This window comes from Geotrypetes seraphini, chromosome 1 (genome assembly GCF_902459505.1).
Source record: "Geotrypetes seraphini chromosome 1, aGeoSer1.1, whole genome shotgun sequence".
Taxonomy (NCBI): domain Eukaryota; kingdom Metazoa; phylum Chordata; class Amphibia; order Gymnophiona; family Dermophiidae; genus Geotrypetes; species Geotrypetes seraphini.
In genome coordinates this window covers 289,818,857-289,830,435 of record NC_047084.1, presented here as the reverse complement: position 1 = coordinate 289,830,435, position 11,579 = coordinate 289,818,857, and the positions used below count along the sequence as shown (strand labels likewise).

General features: G+C 45.3%; 1 protein-coding gene across 4 annotated transcripts in view; it reads right to left on the bottom strand.

The window, feature by feature from the left end:
* The window catches only part of ZNF638 (zinc finger protein 638), a 570,425-nt gene that overhangs the window by 363,793 nt on the left and 195,053 nt on the right, over positions 1-11,579 (bottom strand). The gene's annotated exons all lie outside the window — the stretch shown is intronic.

The window sequence follows — 11,579 nt, the reverse complement described above, 5'->3', positions numbered from 1 at the left end:
TGATTGCTCAAGTTTTCAAACCCTCATAGCACACCCAGATTAAATGGAGCTAGAGACCAACTATGTCCAGAGTATTTATGATAAAAGGGAATTTGATGGATTGGAGGAGGAAGGGATGGAAGATTAGGTTTATACCTTCGATAATCTTCTTTCTGTTAGTCCCTGTAGGATTCCATAAGCTAGGTGTTCAATTCCAAACCAGCAATCCGGGAGTTGCATGTTCCACCCCTTAGCCTGAGAACTAGCAAACATGTCCAGTTAAGTCCCAAAGCCACATAACATACCTGAACAAATCCATGACAAGGGGGTATGGGAACAGTGAGGAACAATGTAGAAATAACCTGCTGCGTCCAAGCACCCCAAGAAAAATCTTTAGTAATGTGCATACCCTGTACTCTCAGAAACTCCAAATAGGATCTGGTAACTGGCTAGAAAATTTTCAAGCCTGTAAAGAGAATAACCAAGGTAGAAAAGTAGGCTATTCCAAAACTTCGAGATGCAGCAGTCAGGACAAAGGTGATCAGAAAGTCTGAAATCATTAGACCTCTCCAAAAAATGGAGCAAGACTTTCCAGACATCTAATTTGCGTAAGATCTGATCTTTGCACTCTGAACCTGTGGAATGAAACGCAGGCGACAAAACCTCCTGGTTAACATGGAAGGCCAAAACCATTTTCAGCAGAAAAGAAGGTACAGTATGGAGAGCAACACCTGCATCCGTAATACAGAGCCTGAAGCTCCGAAATATGCCGTACCAAGAGAACGCCAACCAGGAAGACAGTCTTGATCGTGAGATCCAGAAGAGACGTATCCTTCAGTAGTTCGAATGGAGCCTCTCCAAGGCCCTGCAAAATGATGTTAAGATTCCACAAAGGGAAAGGAAGACGCAAGGGAGGATGTAGATGAAAACACCCCTCTCATAAATCTGGTCACATCCGAATGAGCAGTAAACAAACTAGCACCTCTGCACGCTCAAAAACATGAAAGGCCTGCAACCTGAGTGATGCCACTGCCAGACCTTTGTTCAGGCCCTCCTGAAGAAAAGCCAGGACCACTGAAATGGGAGCCTGCTTAGCCTCCACCTGATCTTTAGCACACCACTGCTGGAAAGTCTTCCAGGCTTTGGAATAAGAAGACATAGTAGAGGGTTTCTTTGAGCGCAAAAAGTGGAGATCAAGACAACTGAATAACCATGCTTCACAAAGGCTGAACGCTCAAGAGCCATACCGTAAGACCAACGCACCATGGGTTCTCCATGGGCACTGGTCCATGACTGAAAAGGAAGCAATGAAGGAAATAGTTGAAGCTTCTTGCCCCACTGATGCTGGTTGAGATCCACATACCAAGGGTTATGAGGCCAACCTGGAGCCACTAGAATCATCAGGCCAGGATGCATCACTATCCGGCAGATGGCCCAACCAATCAGAGGCCATGGAGGGAACACATATAGGAAAAACATGTAAACCGGCCAGGGTTGAACCAAGGTATCCAGCCCTAGGCTTCCGCGCTGTTTTCATCAACTGAAAAAGCATCTGGTTTTCGAGTTCTCTGCTGAAGCCATTAAGTCCATCTAGGGCTGAACCCAGCACTACACAATCAGACGAAAAGCTTTCTGCAAGAAGGACCATTCTCGCAAGTCCAGGATCTGCTGGCTGAGGAAGTCTGCCTGAACATTGTCAATTCTGGCCACATGAATCACCGAGACAGAAGACGCACTTCCGCCCAGCAGAATAGCATGCAAGCCTCCTGTCCCAAAGGAGCACTTCTTGTGCCCCTTGACGATTTACAAGTATGCCACTGCTGTAGCGTTGTCGAAGATCCACATCATTTTTCCTTCCAGGAGATGGAGAGTAACGTCAGCCAAATTGCCCCGAGCTCTAACATAAGAGCATAAGAACATAAGCAATGCCTCTGCTGGGTCAGACCTGAGGTCCATCATGCCCAGCAGTCCGCTCACGCAGCGGCCCAACAGGTCCAGGACCTGTGCAGTAATCCTCTATTTATACCCCTCTATCCCCTTTTCCAGCAGGAAATTGTCCAATCCTTTCTTAAACCCCTGTACTGTACTCTGCCCTATTACGCCCTCTGGAAGCTCATTCCAGGTGTCCACCACTCGTTAGGTAAAGAAGAACTTCATAGCATTCGTTTTGAATCTGTCCCCTTTCAACTTTTCCGAGTGTCCTCTTGTTCTTTTATTTTTCAAAAGTTTGAAGAATCTGTCCCTCTCTACTCTCTCTATGCCCTTCATGATCTTATAAGTCTCTATCATATCCCCTCTAAGTCGTCTCTTCTCCAGGGAAAAGAGACCCAGTTTCTCCAATCTCTCAGCGTATGAGAGGTTTTCCATCCCTTTTATCAAACGTGTCGCTCTTCTCTGAACCCTCTCGAGTAACGCCATATCCTTCTTAAGATACGGAGACCAATATTGGACGCAGTATTCCAAATGCGGGCGCACCATCGCCCGATACAATGGCAGGATAACTTCTTTCGTCCATGTTGTAATACCCTTCTTGATTATGCCTTGCATTCTATTTGCTTTCTTAGCGGCTGCTGCGCACTGTGCCGTCGGCTTCATTGTCATGTCCACCATTACCCCCAAGTCCCTTTCTTGGTTACTCTCATTCAATAATATCCCTCCCATCGTATAGTTGTACCTCGGGTTTCTGTTTCCCACATGCAATACTTTACATTTCTCAACGTTGAACTTCATCTGCCATCTCGCCGCCCATTCCCCCAGTTTGTTCAAGTCCCTTTGCAATTCTTCGCATTCCTCTTTAGTCCCAGCTCCACTAAATAGTTTTGTATCGTCCGCAAATTTTATTATCTCACACTTCATGCCTGTTTCTAGATCATTTATGAATATATTAAATAGCAGCGGCCCGAGCACTGAGCCCTGCGGAACACCACTCGTGACCCTCATCCAGTCCGAGTAGTGGCCCTTCACCCCTACCCTCTGTTTCCTACCCGCCAACCAGTTTCTGATCCATCTATGTACGTCTCCGTCCACTCTATGCTTCTTCAGTTTCCGGAGTAGATGCTTGTGAGGCACCTTGTCAAAGGCTTTTTGGAAATCAAGGTATATGATGTCTATGGGGTCTCCTCTGTCCATCCGTTTGTTAATTCCTTCGAAGAAGTGCAATAAGTTCGTTAGGCACGATCTCCCCCTGCAGAAACCATGTTGGCTTGTTATCAGAAGTTCGTTTCTTTCCAAATGTTCATCGATGTGTTCTTTAATCAGTGCTTCCGCCATTTTCCCCGGAACCGAGGTCAGACTCATTGGTTTGTAGTTTCCCGGGTCACCTCTTGATCCCTTTTTAAAGATGGGCATGACGTTGGCTATCTTCCAATCCTCTGGGATCACGCCTGTTTTCAAGGATAGGTTGCAAATTTGCTGCAGTAGTTCCGCTATCTCCTCCTTTAATTCCTTCAGAACCCTGGGATGGATTCCATCCGGACCCGGGGATTTGTCAGTTTTAAGTTTTTCTATCTGCCTGTGTACATCATCAAGGCTCACTTCCATGGATGTTAATTTTTCTGCTTGACCAACGTTTCTGATGAGAAGTCCACTGCCCCTGAATTTAACAGTCCCTGCAGTGAGCACTCCAATCCAACAGACTGGCATCCATCATAAGAGTCATCAACTTTGATATCCAAAGAAGCCTGCACCGGCGGAGAGCCTCCCTTGGAGCCACTAGCTCAAGCTGCTGCGAGTTGGCTCCGTCAAGGGGAGTGGCATCTAAAGGGGATGACGCTGCAGAAAGGAAGGACTGCTGTAACGGGTGCAAGATAGCTCAGGCCCAGAGGACCGCCTCCAAGGAGGCCGCTATGGATCCCAGAACCTAAAGATAAAGCTAGGCTGTGGGAGCCAGATAGTCCAAAAGAGCTCTGATTTGCGGTTGAAGTCTGTCTGCATGCCTCAGGAAGAAACACACGACCATGCCTGGTGTCGAAGTGAAGAGCCAGGTACTCCAGGGACTGGGAAGGCATCAGATTGTTCTTCTTGAAGTTGACAAATCCACCTCAACATCTGCAGCAGAGACACCAGTCTCCACCAAATTTTCGCACTCCAGATAAGATGGAGCTTGAATCAACCAATCGTCCAGGTAAGGATGGACCTGGATCCCCTGTTAGCGGAGAAAAGGCCACCACAACTAACCATCACCTTTGTGAAAGTGTGGGGTGCTGTTGCGAGGCCGCAGGGCAGTGCCGCAAACTGGAAATGCTGTTGTAGAACATGGAAGCGCAGCAACCGGCGATGTTTCGGGTAGATTGGAATATGGAGATAAGCCTCTAAGATCCAAGTACATTAGAAACTCATTTGTGTTCTGAAACGGGTTTAATCACCCGATGTCTAAGAGACGATGCACTGTAGCGCGCACTTGAGACTCCTTTTCCGGCCGTCCCGCCAGAGAGTCAAGAAACAGATCCAGAGGCAGGCAAAATAAGTCTATCTTGTGCGCCTCCCAAATAATGTCCAGTACCCATTGATCCAATGATATGCAAGTTCATTCCTGATAAGAATGAGAAAGGCGACCTCCAATATAACGAAGCTCCACCCGACTCCTGGAGTCATTGGGTCTTCTTAAGAGAAATTGCTGCTCGGCAACCTGAGGCTGCCTGAAATTGGAACTGCTGTAACGAGGGCAGTAGCCCTGGTAACATTTCTGGGAGCAATCTCACGGAGCCCTGACAAAATCTGCGAGGAATGAAAATTACTACAAACCCCTCCCGTTGCCCGAGACCTGTTCAGGTGGTGCTCAGCAACACTGATCATGATGTCATGCAGACCTTTACCAAAAAGAAGCTGACCCTTGAAAGGAAGTTTGCTTAAAGTGGCCTTAGAAGCAGCATTCCCCTCCCAATGATGGATCCAAAGTGACCGGCAAGTGGACAATGCATAAGCAGAGACCTTACTAAGAACTTGAATGAGATTGTGTGTCAGCTACATAATCCCCACCATCCAGTAGAGGACACATCACAGAGGACACAGCACTGGAATGGACAGGTTTGTTTAAAGGAACCAACTGCCGCCACTTTAATACCCAAAGACGCCACTTCAAAAAGCTTTTTCAACATAATATCCACCCTGTGAACCTGAGAATCCTTAAGCATCACTCTGCCATCACTAGGGAGAGCTGTGCGCCTGACAAACTGCACTACAGCGGAAGCCACTTTAAGATGTTCAAAAACTTGTTGAAAAATCAGGCGCCAGGGGATAAAACTTAGATATAGCTTTAGACCAGAAAGAGCTCTCTACGCATCCAGCTCGCAAAGTTGCAGATGGGATGGAACAAAGGAAGACAGCACATTAAAGCAGTCCATGTTCGAAGTCTGAGAAGTGGAAGGTGGTGAAACCAATTTGAGTTCTTTCAGATCATCAGCAATGAGAAGGTGGACAGAACCATAATTAAGAAGTCTGCATACAGAAGGGTCATCACCCAAATCTGGAATCTCAGAGCAGCCGAGCTGACTAGTCCCAGCAAGGGTATCAACTGGGTCCAAAATAGAAGCAGCCCCTGGAGACAGCAGATGGGCAGACTAGATAGGCCATTTGGCCTTTATCTGCCATCATGTTTCTATGTCAGAATGGCAACTAGTGCAATCGAGGTGGGCCGTTGCAAGATGAGGGGGTTCCCAAACAAGAAGGGCCCAATGCACTCGCCGGCTGCATCGAACAAGCGAGGTCCACAGAAAATGCTTTCCACAGAAGTTAAATAAACTCCAGTTAAAAGTTACACCTCGCAACCATAGCAGGGGTCCTTTGAGGTACACTCGCCCCACCAAAAGTCCTTGGACTTGGAATGAAGGTGTTTTGCGCCAGACTTTAGAAGAACCACTGGACGATATTTACCATATATACAATATAAGTTGATTTGAATATAAATCGAGACCACCATTTTTCCCCCCAAAAGGAAGAAAAATGGTTGACTCGAATATAAGGTGGGGGCTTAATATTCAAGTGCCATGCCCTGCCAGAATCTTCACCCAGTGTCCCCTCCCTCATGCCCTCCCCTGCCAGATTCTATACTCAGCCCCCTCCCTACCAGGCTCTACATCCAGCCCCCTTCCCTCCCTGGCTCTGAACTCAGCCCCCTTCCCTACCAGGCTCTACACCCTGAACCACCTTCCTTCCCTATACCCTCTTCCTCCTCTAGTTGTCTAGGGGTAGGCCGGGACAGGAGGGATCCCTCCCGTCTGATACTAACAATTGCCCCCCCCCCCCCTTCGTGTACCTTTTTCCTGGTAGTCCAGCGGTATATCTCGCAGTCAGCAGCACACCCAGGCTATAACACAGGAGCAAGCTTTTCGAGCTCTCGCACAGCCCTGCACCACTCTCTGAATGGCTGCCACAAGACCCGCGAGAACTGGCGGCAGCTTTTCAGGCAGTGGCATTGGGCCGGGCAGGAGCTCGAAAAGTTCACTCCTGCGTGCTGGCCAGGATGCACCGTTGGCTGTGAGATCAGCAGGAGGGATTCAGCGTGGGCTACACCGCTAGACTATCAGGGAAAAAGTATGCGAAGAAGGGGGGGAGGGGTAATTGTTAGTATCAGCCAGGACAGGAGGGATCCCTCGTGTCCCGGTGGGCCCACAGCAAGTCCAGGAGGGTGCTGGATTGTCACTGGGTGATGACCCAAACATAGGACAACACCCATTTTTTTGGCCCAAAAATCTCATCCCATATTTGAGTATATACAGTATTTCCGAAGTCACAGACCCAGGTCGGCTCCACAGCCCTAGAGAATGCGGAGGAGGCAAATTCAGAGTTTCCTGCCACCTTGCCCTGTGTGCTATGGCATGTGGTACACGGTCGCTGATCCAATGCCAATCCAGCACAATCATTATACACATCCAACAAATGAAGAGCTGGGGAGTCCATCCAAAATGATTTTTTTATCAAATTGAGGGGGTTTGAGGCAGAAATAAGTTAGAAAACAAGATTTTAAATACAAGATGGCCGCCATCTGCGAATTCGCACCAAAAACAAAAAACAGCGAATTGGGATCTGGGGAGGTGGGGGATCTGAAACCTACCATCTAACTGTGAAAAATGAGTTTTTAAGGGTTCAAACAACCCCTGAAGTTCCCATAGGAAATAATGGAGGGTTGCTCAGTTCTGCAATGCCAAACCTGTCAGCAATTTAAACAGCAACTAAATGGAGGAAAAGGATTTTCTGCCTTAGAAACTTCTCCAAACCAGAGTTGAAGATCTTCGGACTGCCAGCCAGCCAAACACACACTATGACTTGACCCACCCCAAGGGGAAGGGGCTCTGAGAGAAGTAAGAATGGCACACAGCAGGCTGGCTCCACAGATCCACCAGTGTTTTTCTGTGAAGCAGCAGTACGGCATCACAGGACTGCATCCTTTCCTCCGACAGGAGACTACCTGGAAGGGGTCTCAAGGCACAGAAGCCGAGAAAGCAAACCAAGCGAAAAAACAAGAAAAGAAGCAGAGTAACTGCAAGAGACTTCTGCATGGATTGCTTGCAGAAATTGTAACTGGATACGTTTGCTAGCTCTCAGGCTAAGAGGGTGGCACGTGTGCTCAGAAAAGCATTTAATTTTTGCAACTTCCAGATTGCCAGTTGGGTTTGAACACCTTAGAGTATGGAATCCGCAAGGGACATAAGAGAAAGAGAGCTTTATAGAAAGTGGATTTAAGCAAAATGGCAGATATGGAGCTAACAAAAGAATTCTGGGATAAAGTTATTAAAAAGGTACAGACTGGGAGAAGGCTTTAAGAAGCAGCTTCAACACATTTGAAAAGCCCATGGAGTGATTTTTCATTATTGTAAAACAGGCACACTTTGGCACTGCTGAGACACTGCCTCAAATCATGCCTCTCTCAATGTGAGCAAACCTGGATTAAGGACACTGTATGTACTTGGGACCTGGATTGGCCACTGTTGGGAACAGGATACTGGGCTCGATAGACCTTCGGTCTGTCCCAGTAAATTAATTTTTATGTTCTTATGTATACAAGAGAGGGTACTGTGGTCTGGTGAAACCAACTCTGCTAGAACCATCCCTAAAAAAAAGTCAAAGAGGCTTGTGAAACTCAAGGGAAAGACTGTGTGTCATCAATGTAGACAGGTCCAGGAGGAAAGCTGTGTGTGGTTGTGTGGAAAAGCAGACACTCATGTAAGTGACAGTTTTGTTTGTGCCAAGATCATAGAGTTCAGAAGAAGTGGAGGAATTTTCTCTGTTTCGATTCAAGGCAGTGGCTCTCTTCCAACCCTGATCTAGCAGCATGTAGTCAAGCATTTTCCATGGCTATACCAGAGGTCCTCAATGAAGTCTGAAAAGTAACAGCCAAGCAAAAAATAAAATAAAATATCTTCCCATCTCTCCTTTGTACAAGAGTGTATGAAATTGATTCCCTGCTGTCCTGGAATTACACCTGTTACGATAAGTAACTATGCTTTATCCTAGGACAGGCAGGCAGCATATTCTCACGTAGGACTCCCTAGTTTACTAAAAAGGGAATTGGCCATTAAGAACAAAATTAATTCTGTAATACTGCTTGGCTGAAATGACCATCTATCTCATCTGAGTGAGATATTAATGTGTGAACTGAGAACAAAGTAGCTGCTTTACAGATATATCTTCAATAGGACTGGAGCCCAAAAAAGCTACTGATGCTACCATAGCTTGGACCTTGTGAGCGGTAACACATTCCTCAAGCTGCAGCCCAGCTTGAAAATAACAGAAAGAAATACAGGCTGCTAACCACATGGAAATAGTTCTCTTGGTTACAGGTAGGCCCAATCTGTTAGGGTCAAAAGAGATGAACAATTCAGGTGAAAGTTCTGTGTGGCTTAGTCCTTTGCATGTAGTAAGCTAAGGCATGCTTACAGTCCAAAGTGAGGCTATGGGGAAAATAAAACTAAGTACAATGGATTGATTCAGATGAAAATCTGTGGTTACTTTGGGAAAGAATTTTGGATGAGTTCTGAGGACTACCTTGTAATGATGAAATTCTGTGAAAGGAGGGTCGGAAACCAGTGCTTGAAATTCACTCTCTCGACGAGCAATAGTGACAGATATCAAGAAGACTGCTTTCCAAGTGAGAAAGCTAAGATGAATAGAAGTCAGTGGTCCAAAAGGCAGCTTCATCAGACTGGTTAGGACTACATTAAGATACCAGAAAACTAGGAGGCAGCTTGAGCAAAGGTTTGGAGTTAAAAAGACCTTTCATAAAAACTTTGAAACAAGCAAGTGAGTGGCCAAAGTTTTATTGTTGACAGGAGCATGGAAAGCACTAACAGCACTGAGGTGAACTCTGGCCGAAGTAAACTTAAGTACAGAATTGGACAAATAAAGAAGATAGTCCAACACTGCGGTGAGAAGAGGAGAAAGCATCCCGATTATGGAGATTACACCACAAATTGAATCTGATCGGAGATGAAGTCATGCGAAGAGGGTGACAAACTGTGGAGGCCATGTGACCTATGAGTTGCATCATTTGTCTTGCTGAGATGGCTTGTAGAGTGGAAACACTACGGCAAAAATGAAGTAAGGTGCCCTGTCTGTTGAGGTAGAAAAGCCCATATAAGAGTGGTATCAAATAGGGCTCCTATGAATTGTAGCACATGAGAGGGTTGAAGTTCCGGTTTGGGATAGTTGACTTTGAACCTCAGAAGCTGGAGAAAAGTTATTGTCCTCTGTGTTACCAACTCCACTGCTTGAGGAGATGGAGCTTTTATCAGTCAGTTGTCCAGATATGGAAATACTTGAAACCCGTGGGTACTTAGGGTTGCTACAATGACCTTGGTGAATACTCTTGGAGAAGAAGCCAGAAATTGTGTCAAAGTGAGAGACAAGGGAGAACAGGTGATGTAGATGAACAGGAAAGTTATAAAATTGAGAGAATATCTGTGGATATGTGATGAAGCGAGAACTAAATTCTTCAATACTAAGTCAGATGTCAAAAAATAATACAAAGGAACTATTTTATATGGTGCATTCTTTAGTAGATGGACATGGGGATAAGGAAGGTAATTGTTTAAATCCTGATTGAGAAAATAGAGAAGCTGGTTGAATAGATGAGGTTCCATTGAATGAGCATATGAGTATTGTTGAGAATGTGGAGGATGATCAGATGAATTTTGAGGAACTGGGGGAAAAAAGTTAAATCTGTGGTACATACATTGATACCAACTGGATCAACATTTGAACCTTGTTCATCAGCGATTGTGAAGGCAGTTGAGGAAGGTAGTATTGCATTAACAAAAATCGTGAATAGATCATTTCAATCTGGAAATATACCAGAGTTGTAAAATTGCTACTGTAAAACCATGATTGAAAAACAACTTGGATAAAGGAGAATTTGAGTATTTATAGACTCATCTATGTAATCTCAGTATCAAAAATTGAGCAGAGTTTTGAATAGATTAGAGAAATTTGTGAAAGAAATAAATTTGCTGAATAGACATCAGTGTGGCTTTAGAAAAGGGCATGGAGTTGAGACACTTCTGTTGGTTTGGACATGGGTACATGATGTTGTTAGATATATCAACTGCTTCTGATTGTGGATCCGAGATTGTTGTTAGATAAACTACAGACAGGAGGAGTGGGAGGTATTGGGCTGAAATGGTTCATTTTTTTCTTGAAAAATTGTGGTGAAATGTCATAGAAAAGGAAAAATTATGCTCTTACCTGTTAATTTTCTTTCCCTTAGACACAGCAGATGAATCCAGAGACCAATGGGATAGCACACATCTACCAGCAGGCAGAGATAGAGAAACTGATTAACAGGTGGTTCGATTGGCTGGCACTCCTCCTGTATCTCCAGTATAGCTCCTTGCCCAAGCATCTGTAACCATCAATAGGCATAGCATGTGAAAAAAAAAACTTCTTTCCCATAACAAATCTCAAAAGGCAATAATACAGAATACAACCCTTAATAATAACAAACTTCGAAAGTTGCAAAAGAAAAAAAAACCGACAGACAATATCCAGAAAGGGTGGGGCTCTGGATTCATCTGCTGCGTCTAAGGGAAAGGAAATTAACAGGTAAGAACATAATTTTTCCTTCCCTAGCAACAGCAGCAGATGAATCCAGAGACCAATGGGATGTAGCAAAGCAATCCTCAATCTGGGTGGGAAGCAAACGCCGCCTTCGCAACAACTATTGCACTAAACGCATCTACAGCATGCGCCCCCACATCCAACCATTAATGCTGAGAGAAAGCACTCTCGGAAGACCAAGTAGCCGCGAGACAAAACTCCTCCAAGGAAAAAACTCTGGACCGAGTCCAAGAAGTAGCCATCACTCTGATGGAATGGTCATGAAGTTCTTTCGCCAACCGCTTCCCTGCTATCAAGCAAGCGTAAAGAATGTCCTCTTGGACCCATCGAGCGATGGACGCTTTGGACGCCGCCATATGTTTGAGCGTCCCTTGAAGAATACAAAAAGGTGATCTAAATAACTAAAAGTCATTAGAAACCTTGTTCGCAGAGAACATTACGCACTTTCAAAAAATGCAGTGAATAAAAGCACGTCTCTCCATTTCTCCTCCCAGGAAGAAGGAAGGAAAAGGAAGAAGGAAGGAAAAGGGAGCGTGTCATAAAAGAAAGGA